Consider the following 16,248-nt stretch of genomic DNA (forward strand, 5'->3'; position numbering starts at 1 on the left):
CAGTGTCAGAACGTGGTCCAAGAATGGAGTTGTCTGAGGAGAAGTCTGAGTTCTTGTGAGAACACTCCAAGAGGGCAAGAAGAGCGTCTTGTGACCTCAGTTTCTCAAAACCATGAAATTGTTCTTGGATTGTTTCTTAATGCACCTCCCAGGTGCAGCAGATAGGAGTGAGCTTACTTCAGATTGTTCTCTATAATGGGTTATTGTTATTTGTTCATGTGCTTCTTTAGAAAAACATGTTTTTGCCATGCATGGCTAGTCCTCCACAAGCGGCTTGTCCTCTTATGTTTGGACACTATACCGATGGAACTCTTCTTAATCTTTGGAGCAGTTTGTCTGAGGCTCTGAATAAAGCCAGCTACTGCATGGAATTAGTCCACCTCATTTATCTGCTTCACTCAGCCAGGTCTCACCATCTCTAGAGCAGCAAACAATTCCGCTATTAAGAAAATGAACACAGTTCTTTACAGACCTTCAAAAAACAATACTCAGCTTCCAATGAAAAAACAGAATAGTTAAAAAACATTTCTGTACAATAAAAAATAAAATAAAAAACTTCTGGAGGTATCACCATCCCTGATTTCAAACTGTTCTACAGAGCAAGAGTAATAAGAAGCACATGATACTTGCATAAAAACAGACACGTGGATCAATGGAATAGAATCAAAGTCCCAGAAGTAAATTCACACTTTACTTGATTTTTGACAAGAAGTCAAAATTATACAATGGAAAAAGAAAACATCGTCACCAAATGGTGCTGATATACTGTATGTTGGCATGTAAAAGAACATAAATAGATCCATATCTCTCACCCTGTACAAAACTCAAGGCCAAGTGGATCAAAGACCTCAACATAAAAATAAATACAATAAACCTTAAAGAAGAATTGAATGCATTAGCACAGGCAACAACTTCCTGAACAAACACCAACAGCGCAGGCACTAAGATGGAAAATTAATAAATGGGACCTCATGAAACTGGAAAGCTTCTGTAAGGCAAAGGACACCGTCAATAGGACAAAAAGGCAACCCATAGAATGGGAAAAGATTTTCAGCTACCCCAGATTTGACAAAAAGATAATATCCAAAATATAAAAAGAACTCAAGAAACTAGACATCAACAACTTAAATAATCTAATTTTAAAAATGGGGTACAGGTCTAAATAGAGAATTCACAACAGAGGAATCTCAAGTGGCCAAGAAACACTTGAAGAAATGTTCAACATCCTTAGTTATCGGGGAAATTCAAAGCAAAATGACTCTGAGATTCCATTTTACACCTATCAGAATGGCTAAGATCAAAAACACAAGTGACAGCTTATCCTGGAGAAGATGTGGAACAAGGGGAACACTCCTCCACTGTTGGTAGGAGTGCAAACTTGAACAGCCACTTTGAAAATCAATATGGCAGTTTCTTAGAAAACTGGGAATTGATAGCAAAACCTAGCTGTACCACTGCTGGGCATATACCCAAAGGATGCTCAATCACACCACAAGGACACTTGCTCAACAATGTTCATAGCAGCTTTATTCATAAAAGCCTTAAACTGGAAACAACCTAGATGCCCCTCGACTGAAGAATGAATAAAGAAAAATGTGGTACATTTGTGAAATGGACTATAACTCAGCTGTTAAAAACAGTGACATCAGGAAATTTTCTGGCAAATGGATGGAACTAGAAAAGATCATCCTAAGTGAGGTAACCCAGACCCAGAAAGATGAACATGTGTGTGTGCACTCAAAAGTGAATATTAGTTGTAAAGCAAAGGATAACCACGCTACAACCCACAGACCCAGAGAAGCTAGGTAACAAGGAGGACTGGAGTGTGGGTGGAGGGGTGTCCTTGAGTCTCACCATGAAGGGGAAATAGAAAGGGCACTGCCAGTATATGGGGGAGGGATCTGGAAAGGGAATATGGATGGGAACAGGAGGGATCAGGTATGGGAAGGACAGAGGGAGAAAGAGTACTGAGAGAGAAACTGGAATCTGGAGGCATCTCAGGGATGAGCTAGAAACCAAGAGCAATGGAAACTCCCTGGAATCTATGAGGATGACCCCACTAAGACTCCTAGCAATGGGAGATACGGAACCTGGACCAGCCATCTTCTGTAGCCAGGCAAGATTTCCAGTGGAGGATCTGGGACACCAGTCAGCTGCAAACCCTTTGACCTACGATTTGCCCTGCCTACAAGATGTCCTGGGGTAAAGATGGCACAAGAAAGTGTGGGAGTGGCCCACTGATGACTGGCACAGCTGGACACCCATACCATGAGAGGGAGCTCCCCGCTGAGGGCCAGGAACCAAAAGCAGGATACCCCAGAGACCTAGGACAGAACCAAACATGAATGGGGGACACCAATAAAATAATTCCTTAACAATATTCTTCTATACTCGTAGATTGGTGTCTAGTCCCCAACTCTCATCAGAGAGGCTTCGCCCACCAACTGATGGAAACAGATGCAGAGACCCACAGCCCAACATTAGGTGGAATTTGGGGAATCCTGAGGAAGAGGGAGAGGAAGGATTGTAGGATGCAGTGGTACCAAGGACACCACAAAAAAACCCACAGGGTCAGCTGGCTCATAGGGGCTCCCAGAAACAGAACCAACAATCAGGGAGCCTGCACGGGACTGAACTAGGCCCTCCCCATATATGCGACAGTTCTGTAACTTGGTCTTCATGTAGAACTCCTAGCAGTAAGAGTGGGGGATGTCTCTGATTCTGTTGCTTGATTTTGGAACCCTTTCCTCCGACAGAATTCCCTCATCCAAACTTGGTGGAAGAGGAGGTGCCTGGTCTCACTGTAGCTTAATATACCATGGTTGGTTGATATTCATGGGATACCTGCCTGTATCTGAAAACAAACAGTGGAGGAGTGGATGGGGGTGGAGGGTAGGGCTGGGAAGATGGGAGGGAGGGAAAACTCTGGTTAGAATACAAAAACAAGAAAATAAATTTAAAAAAAAAGAAAAAATGAGAAAATGAAATTCAGAAACCAATGGACAGAGCTGTAAATAACAATTCTGAGTGAAGTAACTCAAATCCAGAAAGACAAACAACGTGTGTTCTCTCTCATATATGGATGCTAGTTTTGAATCTTTAAATATTTGTCTTTAAATTGGAGTCAGGGAACCAGTGATGGACATTAGGGGTGGCCTTCAAAAAAGAATGTAGAATGGTGGTAATGGAAAGGGGAGTGGAAAAAAATGGAGCAAGGAGGGTTTAGTGAGACAGGGGAAAGGAGCAGGGTACAGGGAGAAATAACACTAAAGACCTTTTAAAAAGTCATATGGAAGCCTATCACTGTAAAAGCTTCCTACAATAAATAGATGTATATATAATGTTAAAGTAGAGCCATCCTGTAGCAGGGGACAACATCTCCCTAGACACCATAGGCTATCAAATAAAATCTCAGTGCCAGGGATGGGCTCTCTCTCTTTGACTTTGTCACTGGGGTCCCACCTACTCATAAATGTTAGACTACTTCTAGAGAGAACAGGGGTAAATCAAGCTGGCACAGGCCTTAAAGCTTCATCCCTACTGATTAGCTTCCGTAGTGCTGGGAGGGGTCATGGGTGCTATTGGAAGAAAAGTAATTATCCCTCTTACCCAGCTCTGAATCCCACAAGTGTTAATAACGACCAGTGCAACAAGACCCAGCCGGTGGTACAATAGCAGAACGGATGCAGTGGGAGCGGCCAGGCAGGTCCAGCCTGGACTGAAGACCTGCTCCACAAGAAAGAATTCAAATTCCAAGAATCCACGGCTGGGTAGACCAGAGATCCTAGGGAGAACTTACTACTACTATTCTACTAAGTGGATATATTATAAAACTGACTCTGCCAGGCCCAGTAGAGAACACTTTACTCCAGCACTCAGGAGACAGAGGCAGGTGGATCTCTGTGAGTTCGAGGCCGGTCTGGTCTACAGAGTGAGTTTCAGGGCAGCCAAAGCAATCTAGAGAGATCTTGTCTCCAAAAAAAAAAAAAAATGAATAAAGAAACTGGTTCATCATTATGCTTATAGATGAGTGGATCTCTCAGTACTCCTCAGAGACGAGGAACACAACTGGCCAAGACACAGAGGACACAGAGAATAAGAGACTCCAGAGTGATCAGTCCTAAGGGGACATCTAGACATCTACATCACACAGCCTACTCCCAAAGCTCACAGATCATCATGAAAGAAAAGTGGAAAACTTCTAGGAACCAGAGGTGGTAGATGACTACAGGGAACCGGAAGCAGCAGGGCAAGCACACATATGAATTCACAGCAGTTGGGAGAGAACACCTAAGCCCTGAGAAAGATCAAGCCAGACAAAACCCAGCACAGAAAGGCCCCGTGCCCAGTTGAGCAGCCACTAGAAACTATGGATGCTGGGGAAGAGTCTTCAAGCATGTGCTTCCTGAGATGCTACCCATACTCCAGCAGGTGTTCCTACACCCATGCACACACTGGAAACACTAACCAACTTGGAAGGAAATAGTGGTGGAGGGGACCGAGGAGGAATTGGAGAGAAGGAAGTAGGAGTGAGTTTGATCAAAACACATTATATGAATGTATGAAATTCTCAACAACACACCAAAAAACCTCATACAAGTAAAAAGTAAGATTTTTCTGAAAGATATAAAATGTTATTAAATAATAAGGCATAATAATGTGTTTCCATATGGAAAAAATAAGAATCAAAAATTTCATTCACTAAAATAATGTATCGTTTTAAAACAATGTGAAACAAGGTTCTAATTTTGAGTGTATAGAACTCGATACATTATTTTTAAAAAATTGTTTATTATTTCTTTGAAATTTCTACATACTGTTGTGATTATATCATCCCTTCCCCAAGCCCTTCCCAGATCTACCCCTCCTCTCTACTGTACCAACTTCTCTCCGCATCAAGACTAACTTGTGCTGCATGAGTGCTCTTGATGTGGGCCTTACTGTAGCACGGTCACCTTACAGAGGGAGACTCAGAGAGTACTGAACACCTCTTCCAGCAGCTTCCCGAGGTTAGGCATGGAACTCAGCGCTCCCCTCCCCGGTTGGGGCCTGGTCTGCGCTTGCAATAGTCTTGTGCATGCTGCCATAAGTACTGAGAGTTCATGTGTGCAGCTGCCCTGTGGGTCCAGGAACAGTGTCCTTGTTGCTGCTCATCACCTCTGGCTCTTCCACTCTTGGTGGCCCTTCCTCCACTACGATTCCTGAGTCTTGGAAGGAGGATGTTATACTGATGGCCCATGTAGGACTCAGCACTCTGCAGATTCTTGTTCTCCATACTTTAGCTAGCCGTGGGCTCCATGTTAAATTACTATCTACAGCATGCACACTGAAGTATCTCTGATGAAGGTCAAGCTATGATGATCTCTAATATATGGAGAGGTCACTAAGAGTCATGTTTATAACATGCCCATTTAACATGGCTTTTTTAAATCATGAAGCTCAAATGCACCCTAAGCTTGTAAGGAAAAAAAACTCTCAAGTTCAAAATTCTCATTACAAAAGTAATATAAATTCCCTAGGGAAAGAGGGTTTTGACTTTATTAGAAGTTTGCCACCATCTCCTGATGAAGAAAAGCCAAGCCTCTATCCCCTGTATCAGCTGAACTTTCAGAAGACCAGAATGCTGCCTTAGAGAGAGAAGGAGAAGCTGGGTGAGGCAGTCCTATCTGCCTCCCTTGCTCCCTCCCTGTCTGGGAATGAGAATGCTGAGTAAATTGCCCACATACAATAGTTTTAACGACATGCCTACTGCTGCACATTAAAACTTAATGTTTAGAGCATAAGCATTTGTGTAATAGGAACGAGAGTTCTAATAACCCAAAAAGTAAATGTTACTCTTCTTCTGAAGATGAGAGTCAGAATACAAGCTGGACTTGAGACAAGAAGCATTTCATCTTCATAGATGTGTGTTCATGTACACATATGTACATGTGTAGATACACCTGCATACATACAAAAAAGAAAGAGAAGGATAAGGAAAAAAGACAGAGGGAGGTAAGAAAGGGAAGATGGACTGTGAGCTATGGAAATCAAACTAGCTTGGTTGCAGCAACTGCAAGCCCCGTAATGCATGTATCCATCAAGTCATCAAGTTGTACAGTTCAAATACACAAAAGTTGTCATCTTTAATGATACTGTGAAGAGTTAGAAGGGAATAAGCAGTCAAGGAAGAAGTCGGAGGAAAAGCCTACCATCCCCACATACAGCTGGACTGTAAAGAGAGATAACAGCCTATCTTAGTTAGGGTTTCTACTGCTGCGATGAAACACCATGACCAAAAAGCAAGTTGCATGGGAAAGGGTTTACTTGGCGTACACTTCCACATCACTGTTCATCATCAAAGGAAGTCAGGACAGGAACTCAAGCAGGCCTGGACCTGGAGGCAGCAGCTGATGCCGACTCCATGAAGCAAGTCACTTACTGATGTTTCCCCATGGCTTGCTCAGCCTGCTTATAGAACCCAGGACCACCAGCCCAGGGATGGCACCACCCACCATGGGCTGGGCCCTTCCGCACTGATCACTAACTGAGAAAATGCCTTACAGCTGGATCTCATGGAAACGTTTTCACAACTGAGGCTCCTTCCTCTGATGACTCTAATTTGTGTCAAGTTGGCAAAAAACCACTCACATTTGCTATTGCCCCAACCCAAAGACCATCTGGGCTGGAGATGAGAGGGAAAGAGGGAAGACCCCAGGAGTCCTACCAAAAAGCCAACCCAGAGACTACTTGTTGGTCTACAGCTCTGGAGATCTGACCCTGTCCTGAAAACTTCTTGAGTCTTCACTTCTTCATATGCTCAAAAGCATCACCTCTGGAAAGGACCTCCACCTCTGCACAGGTGGCCAGATGCTCAAGGTGGCACGCCTGTAGTACCGGCTACTCAGAGTCCAGGAGTTCAGGGCTGTAGTGCACTATGCCAATCGGGTGTCCACACTGAATTCGGCATCACTATGGTGACCTCCTGGGAGTGGGGGACCACCAGGCTGCCTAAGGAGGTTCTCTTAGTGGCTACAGCCGAGGACATATCCTGCCAGAACCCCAAGGGCAAGCCAGTACAGATGCCTGAATACTAACACAAGGCTCCCTGGTACAATATCTCGGTAAGCCTGTAGTTTAAAAAATTTCCTTTTTCTTATATTAATGTTCATAATAATTCTATTTGAAATAGTCTAAAATAGTAACTATCCAAAAATGTCTAACAACAATAAAAGGAATAAAAATATTGTGAGACATTCAAGTGATAAAATTCTATATGGCAAATGAAATAAAAATCTATAATTACATGAAGCAACATGTGAAAAACATTGTTAAAAATGAATGCAATAAATCAGGCATCTAATAACCTATGCATATATTGCATTTGCCTAAAGGGCAAGTAAACCTGATTTGCAAATTGACAAGGGTTCTAGAAGTTGGGTGTGAATTGGGTGCACTTATGTGTTCAGTTAACAAAGATTCAAACAGAACACATGAAAATTATTTACTGATAGAAAACTGTGTCATCAATGTAATTAAAGCAATAATAGAATTTTATGGTCACTTATAAATATTTCCATTCATCTTGCTGTGGGAATTGATGCTACTTGGACATTCTCAGGGACTGTATTAGACAGCTCATCTTTGGGACCAACATGAGCCACCTCATTGCCCTCGTGTGTAAATTTTAACTGTAAAATGCGGCTGTGATTTCTCTCTGGCTTTATGAAAACATTGCATAAGAACCAAGAACTGAGCATGTGGAAATGCTCTAAGGCTGTGAGATGTGAGGTGGGCGCAGAGGATTTACTTGCAGTTTAGGGCTGCTGACAGGGGTGGTAAACAATGAGTCTATTTCCTCTTGAGGGTGTGGATAACAACTGGTAAGTCAGATCTCCTACTTAACTACACGCAGGAGAGCTGACTATTGTGTTCATAAGACAATTCTCAAACTAGGCCCACGGGCTTTAGTGGGCTGTGTTAACAGAAGCGATCTTCAAACTTCAAGACGTGGATTTGGAATGCAAGTTTTCAAACCAGAACAAAAAAATAGGATGCCAGCAACACAGCTCAGCACATAAAGGTATCTGCCACACAAGCTGGTGATCCTCAAAAGCCATAAAAGGTGGAGGAGAGAAACAACTCCACAGAGATGGCCTCTGGCCTCCACACATGTGCCACGGCATGCATGCCCACACACACACACATCATGCAAGTACACACACACAATAATAAACTGTAAATTATTATTATTAAACAAAACACAAAAGCCGTCTGGCACAATCTCAGACACATACGTTGTCTTTTGCCGTTATGTTTAGTGGATTTTATGTGCATGAGTGTTTTGTCATTGTGCATGTATGTGCCCCTTGTGCATGCCTGGGGCCCACAGCAGAGCACAGACCCACTAGACCTGCAGTATGGACGGATGTGAGATGTGGGTGCTGGAAATGGAGCCAGTGCTCTTGACCACTGAGCCATCTCTCTGTTACTGTCATTCTTAAAAATGGTTTTCTTAGCCTTTAAGAAACAAACAGAACTTTTAAAGTTAATATTCTTTATTAAAAGACATCTTGAAAACGATATGGTATCTTCAGCTCTCACATTTCTATTCTAGTTAAATCAAATGCATGCTTAATCCAAGATACTCTAGTTGCTTGCTAGCAACTTCAGATTTAAGAACACAGTTACACACCAGTGTCCTACCCTCCAAGGGAAATGACTGAAGGTCTGCAGATGCCACTTAAGGCGCCTGGTGACTGCTTGGCATTACTGCACGGTCTCCAGAATCACTAAACACAGAGGCAATCAGTCTAACAGAAACCGAAATGAATGCATGGAACATAATACCCTCCTGTACAATGAAAAGTCCTCAACCTTTGATAAATTTAAAACAAATTTTTAATTATTTTTTGAGATTATAATATGATTACATCATCTCTCCTCTCCTTTTCTTCCTTCTAAACCCTCCCACACAGAAAGATCAAATGGTTTGTAATGTAAGGGCCTCCACTACATAACACAAGATATGGCACAAGCCTTTCATCCCAGCACTGGTACTGTTCTGCTAAGTCCTTGAGCTCTGCCTAAATCACAAAGATAGATTGTAAGAGAAAATAAACACAAATATACTACCCCTTCAGACTCCCATGAGCCTGCAGGGTTGCTGCAGCTCTCGTGGGGCTTGCTCCTTTGCCTCTACCGCACGATGTGTATCATTTGCAGGACATCTCTAATTGTTAATTCCTGCTAAAGTTGAGGTCGATGAACAACTGCTTCTCATTATAAAACTCAATAATTGTAATGGAATTATGGGTTTAACAAATAAAGTCCTGAAGCATTCTAAACAGATGCATTGTTTAGCAGAACTTTCCTTTGGTCTGCCCACACCAGAACACATGTTTTTTCAATTATATAGCAAAGACTAGGGCTTCTGTTCAAACCTAGATTTTATTGTTTATAAAATTAAAAACAGATACACACATCTAGATGTGTGTACACACATCTATAAATATATACACCTGGGTCACATAGTATATAAGAACAGTTGAAAGGTTTAATGTGTTATACAAGAAATTACTTTGCACACATAAGGAAATTAATGTTAATCTATAAAATGGATAATTCATTCAGAAAAGCTTTTCTAACTCCACGGATGTCCTTGGATATACTACCACAATTATTCACACAATTCAAATAAAATAAAATTAAAATATTGGTAAATTCTAGCACCTTCACTTTTTGGGTCTGAGACCTGAACCCAGAGCTCATGGATATTAAGCACATGCTGCACTAATGAGATACAACCAGCCCTTGTTTTTAATTATTGTTTTTAATCACAAATTGTTCACAAGTATTTTTGCCATTGTTTACCCAAGGGGAAGTCTCATTTTAGTGTACAGTATGTCAGTATTCATCAGTATTACTGCAATGCTGGAGAGCCGGCTCCAAGGTTAGAAGTGCTTGTTGCTTTTGCAGAGGACCCAGGATCAGTTCCCAGCACACACAAAGTGGCTCACAACTATCTGTAACTCCAGTTCTGGGATCCAAAAGCCCTCTTCTGACCTGCTGGACAAACAATTATACACAAAAAAATAAAATAAACAAAACTAAATTTGTATTTAATTGCACTACTTTTTTCATCAATACTTGGCTTGAAAGTACATGAGTTTCTATTTATATCTCAATTTAAGGAATATCTTCTTGGTAATTTTCTTTATTTTCCAAACTTCTTACAAATTACAAGAAGAAATTAAAACATGAATATTAAGTATGTATCAGAAAGTTTAGTGCTGCTAAAGTATAACCTATAAATTTATAGCTTCTTTGAAGGGAACGTGTAATAAATTTTAACTTGACAGTTGTAATAGCAGGAAGGAAAGAGTGTAATGGAGGGTTGCAAACCCCTGACACTGCGCTGGGAAGACAAACAGGATCAAGGTAGGAGTCAAAACCCTAGAAACAATAATAATCTTAATTATAAATGATGTTCCTGTTTCTTTTAAAGTATATACAAATTGAATTTTCCAAGTATCGACACTATCTTCTTTTTAAACATATACGGTTATTACTTTTACTCTGTGTGTGTGTGTGTGTGTGTGTGTGTGTGTGTGTGCACGTGTGTGTGCCTGTGTATGAGTGCATACAAGTCCGTTCAGGTGCCAAAGATGCCAGAAGAGTGCACTGGGTGCTCAAGAGCTAAAGGAGAGCCACCTGACTGGGTGCTAGGACTGAAGTCTGAGTCCTCCAGAAGAGCAGTATGGGCTCTAACCACTGAGCAATCTCTCCACCCCATGCTTGGAAAAACAGCACATGGTCAGGACACGCTACAGAGAAATTAGTGCTCACCTCCGCGTTCTCAGCTGTCACTCTGTTCTCACCTCCCCTAGCACACCTCTGCTCTACAATCAAGAGACCTAAACACACAGCCACAAAACCTTATACCTACAATATGTCTGGCCTGCAAGATTGGCGGGAAGAGGGGAAATGGTGGCTAAAAACCTGCGGGAGTAGCCAACCAATGTTTAACTTGAGAGCCACTCAATGAGAAGGAGGAAGCCCATTCCCTACATTGTTTGAATGGCCAGCACCCAGAGACTGGATATCTCAAGACCTAGACCAAACACAATAGGTCAAAAAAATCAATGAAATAATTCCTAATGTTCCTAATGATGTTCTGCTGTGCCCATAGACAATGCATTGTCCAGGCGTCATCAGAGAGGCTTCCTCTGGCAGCAGATGGGGACAGAGGCAGAGACCCACAGCCAGGCAGTGTGTGGAGAGAGCCTAAATTGTAGGTCTCCACCAGGTCCCTTCCCTGAGAGATTGGAGAACCCCAGGGAAGAGGGGGCAAAAGGATTGTAGGAGTCAGAGGCAATAGAGGACATAAGAGAATATGACCCACTGAATCAGCCAAGCAGGGCGCCTATGGGCTCACAGAGAATGAAGTAGCAAGAACCAAGCCTTAGCTCGGTGTTTTTATGGGACTCCTAACTGTAAGAGCAGGTAGGTCCTTGACTCTTTTGACTGCTCTTGGGACTCTTTTCCTCCTGTTGGGTTGTCCTGTCCAGCCTTAGTGTGAGGGTGTTTATTTTGTTTTATTGTAGTTTGCTTTGTCTGGGTATTTTGTCTCTTGGAGGCCTGCTCTTTTCTGAAAGGAGATGGAGGGGGAATGGATCCAGAGGAGAGGTGAGTGAGCAGGGGAGCTGGGAGGAGGTGGAGGGAGGGCAAACTGTGGTCAGGATGTATTGCATGAGAGAAGAATCTATTTTCAGTTTAAAAAAAAAATACACAAAATATTCTCCACCATTTTGTGGCCAGACAAGCCAACTCAAATGTACATAGCTTTTTCTGAGACACAAGCTGCTAACACGGGCAGCGGCTTCTGAACTGACTGACCTGGGATGGGCGTGTAGACTAGGGACCGCAGAGACCTCCAAGAGCTCCTGCCCGTGCTCTGCGCTCTCAGTCTGCTGCCATCAGTGTTGCAGAAACGTGAAATCCCTCATCCAGGAGCATGCCAGCTGCTTCAGATGGATGTCTCAGCATCGCCAGCCCAAGGACCACTGCCACCTGCTGCCATTTCTGCAGCACATAACAGCTTTTTAAAAAGATACTATGTGCCCATATTTTTAAACCCTAAAAGTTATCATCACTTAGTTTTGTAAAATTCACTAAAAATTTCCTCCCACGCTAAAGTGCAAAATTATTATAGAATAATACTAATAATCTCCACCTGGGAACAACAATTGTTGTCTGGGATATAAATTATCAAGGAAGCAAAAGTAGAATTTTTCACTACACTAATATCCATGGACTGACAAGAGTGTACAGGATTCTTTGTGTCTTTTATCTACCTAAGGAAAACTATCACCATCACTCTGTTATTATTGAAGACAGGGCAGTGAGCCCCTGGATGTGTTCACAAAGAGACAAAACTGGACACCAGTGGCTGCAGTGCTAGTAATTCTCAAGTGGGTCCATAATCCACCTGAGTGCTCATTAAACAAAAGGCATCATCAGAACAGGCACCATAGCATGGACATGCACTAGGGAAACTGAGGCAAGAGGGTTGTCATGACTTCAAGACCAGTCTAGGCCAAATAGATAGATCTTGTCTCAAAAAAAAATACATAAACAAAACAAAATGTATCTTTCAGTATGTATGTGTGCATATACACACATAGACAGGTAGGCAGATAGACAGGTAAGATAGAGTTTACCTGTCTGACAGACAGGATGATAGAGTTTCTTAGTTTCATTTCTGTTGCTGTGATAAAATATCCTGCTAATACGAAGATTAGGGAAGAAGAAATTTACTTCACTCATGGTTCCAGGACATCAGTGAGAGAGAGGCTCACAGCAGGAGCTGGAAACAGCCCACATCTCGTCCCCAGTAGGGAGCAAAGAAGGTGAGCACCCGCATGCTTAGGGCTCAGCTCACTTTTTCTACTCTTAAATAGCCAGGGCCCACATGCGGGGGATTGTAACATCCACAGTGGGCTGGATCTTCCAATCAATAAGACAATAAAGATAATCCCAATAAATATGCCCACAAGATGACCTCATCTAGGTAACGCCTCAGGAAGGTCCTTCCCAGGCGATTCTAGGTAGAGTCCGGCTGGCAATTAGAACTAACTACACTGGACTATACACACACACAATGTGCGTGCACATGGAGGGTAAAATCAGTGAGGAGAAGTAAAGATGCTATGTTTCTGCACCACAACTGGAAGTGCCAATATGAGCCTATGAATATTCTCATCTTTAAAAGCCATTTATAAGCCGGGCAGTGATGGTGCATGCCTCTTTAATCCCAACTCAGGAGGAAGAGGCAGGTGGATCTCTGTGATACCAAAAACTACAGAGGTGAAAGAGAAGTAGGTATAACTGATTTTAAAACCCTCTTTTCCACAAATAGAAAACAAAAACCTTGAATTAAATTCTGAAAGAGAAACTGACCACATGGGCAGAAGCAGAAAGAAGAATTCTGCAATTTACTCAGCAGGAGGAGCAGGGATTAGGACACCATTTTCCAGCAGGCTGATTACAGTTAGTAACAATGTATTATATACCAGAAATGTGCTAAGAGGATTTGAAATGAATGCACTACAAATACTAGTGTGTTAAAATGATGGAAATGATATTTTGTATGATTTAATTGGCATATTAGTAATGCTTAATCAGCACATCCTATGTATCCACAACATACACAGTTTTAATTTGTCAATTTAAGATGAGAGTTTTTGTATGTTTGTTTGCTTTCTTCTTTTGAGACAGAATTTCTCTGTGTAGCTCAGGCTGTCCTGGAACCAGGCTGGCCTCGAACTCTGACAGATCCACCTGCCTCTCCCTCCTGAGTGCTGGGATTAAAGGCGTGAGCCACAACTGCCCGGCTAAAAGGCAATTTTTAAAGTGCTGCCTTGAGTTGGGGCCTGACATCAAATCAGAACAAAGAGTTTAGTAAAGCCAGGGATTCCTCTTTTAAGTAAGGAGAACCAGCAGGAATTTAAAGGAAAAAGATATGATCAGAGTTGTCCTTAGAAATACTTGCCCTAAAGTAGGAAGCCAGTGACTGGAGAAGCAGAGGAAGCTGGGAAGGACACAGGCACTGTAACAAGCAGAGCTGGCATAGGACACATCGGCAACATGACACCAGGGCCAGGGTGGTGAGACAGGGGGACGCAGCACCTTTTCCTCACTCTCAGTGCCCCTAGAACCCCATGGACCTGGGCTCATAGCACAGGAGGCTGAGCTATAAACTGGGCTGTTAAGATGCCTCAGTGGGTAAAGGCATTGCCACACAAGCCTGGTGGTCTGAGTTAGACCCCGAGAACTCACACAGACATGGAAGGAGAAGACCTAACTCAAATCTCATGTACTAAGCTTGCCTGAAAACTATCCCGAAAGCTGTGTGTGGTGGGGTTCATGCCTGTAATCCCCAAAATTGGAAGGTTGAGGCAAGATGATCATGAATTTTACATCAGCCTAGGCTACACAGTGAAAACGTGTCAAAAAAGGAAAAGGAAGGAAGGCAGGGAGGGAGACAGGGAGGGAGGGAAGGAAGGAGAGAAGGACTATCTCCAAACTTTTCTCTTAAAGCAACTAAAAAGTCCATTTGATATCTTAGTCATTAAAAAATATGAAAGATTTATAAAGTGCCCATTATATAATATCCACAATTTCTATCAAGTGACATGCTTTTGTTTTTGAATTTCTAGATATAATAACTGAGTAAGAAAAATGTTAAATTTCCAAAAAAAAAAGCTCATGCTATATAATGAAGATATCAAAAATACATTGAAATTCACCACAGTATCTGTTACTGTTAATGACACACTTTAATGTTAAAGCCCACACATATTCTATTGTATATACCACAGGATTTTTCTCTTAGGATTAAAATTTCTATGCTAGGTTTGGCTTTTAGCCAACATTATCCCCTCCCCAAAAAATCCACTATATACATACTATTTTCATGCTCCTCAAATATAAGCATGTTTTTCTAATTCTCATTTTTAAAATTCAAACATGTCATGTGTCTAAGTTTAAGCCACACATCTCAATAAAACAGCAAGTCTGTCAGAGATTGGGGTTCCTAGAAGTTGTTAAAGATATTGTAAGCAATTAAAACTTCATCCCAGTGAATGAAGTTCAATAGCTTCAGCTCCGTGAGCTGCCTGGAGTCAATGGGTTCCCAGCTAGGAGGCTCTGTAACCTCTATCCACAGAAAGGCTAATTCAAAAGCTAAAGATTTATTCTGAATGAAGATGGAACTTGCCCATACTAGGAAGCAGTTCTACTTTTTCTTGGTTTCTCCTATTAAAGTTAAATGTAAAGAAAACAGACATTTTAACCACAAATTGAGATGTCTTAAATAAACAATGCTTCATAGCATTCATAGTGTTTGGTGGTTCCATTCTTATATGCTTGTGTTTAAAAATCTAAATATCAATGGAGACAGTTCAGTGGCTAAGATTTCTTGCCTAAGACCTGAGTTTTTCCACCTTGCACAATGGACGGCTCCAAGCCCCTGTAACTCCAGAGGGAGGGAGCACCTCTGGCCTCTCATATGCACAGAGCTACACACATACATGCATAAATTTCAAATGAAATAAATTTTAAAATAAAATAAAGTTAGCATAGTTATTCAATCAAGACATTGACAACTTACTATATGCCTGAAACTAAGGACATAGGCAAAATGGGGAGTGAGGAGGTCAATGCAGAAGAGAAAGGCGGGAAAAAGTAAAATAACACTGACAATGTCTGCAAAGCCATAAGGAATCATACTTTTATTTATTTAAAATTACACACAGCACATACATATATGCTCACACACATGCGCATGCACACACACACACAGAGAGAGAGAGAGAGAGAGAGAGAGAGAGAGAGAGAGAGAGAGAGAGAAACAGAGAGAGAGAGAGAGAGAGAGAGAGAGAGAGAGAGAGTTTTTAAATGAAGTTATCCCACTTAGTCTGACAGTCTAATATTAACCCTAGTAGCATGCATAACAAATCCCCTTTCAGGTTGTTGGTCAGGGTTGTCCAAGAGACTCCCAAAACAATGTAGGCTGATGTTTATCCCTTGATTACCTCCCAGAGGTTGAAGGTAACTTCCTGTTGCTGAAGACACCATACACTTAGGACACAGAGCCATAAGACTCCAGCTGGATCTGACTTGAAAGCCTGAACTTTCATAATACCCAAAGGGGCTGTGCAAGCTCCCCAGGGAGGGAAGTAACCAAAAGTCATACTCAGCTATAGC

General features: G+C 41.9%; 1 protein-coding gene across 3 annotated transcripts in view; it reads right to left on the reverse strand.

Moving 5' to 3' along the window:
• Bbs9 (Bardet-Biedl syndrome 9) overlaps positions 1 to 16,248 on the reverse strand; it is a 405,148-nt gene that overhangs the window by 328,503 nt on the left and 60,397 nt on the right. The window lies entirely within an intron of this gene.

Source organism: Myodes glareolus, chromosome 4 (genome assembly GCF_982192425.1).
Source record: "Myodes glareolus chromosome 4, mMyoGla1.1, whole genome shotgun sequence".
Classification (NCBI taxonomy): Eukaryota; Metazoa; Chordata; class Mammalia; order Rodentia; family Cricetidae; genus Myodes; species Myodes glareolus.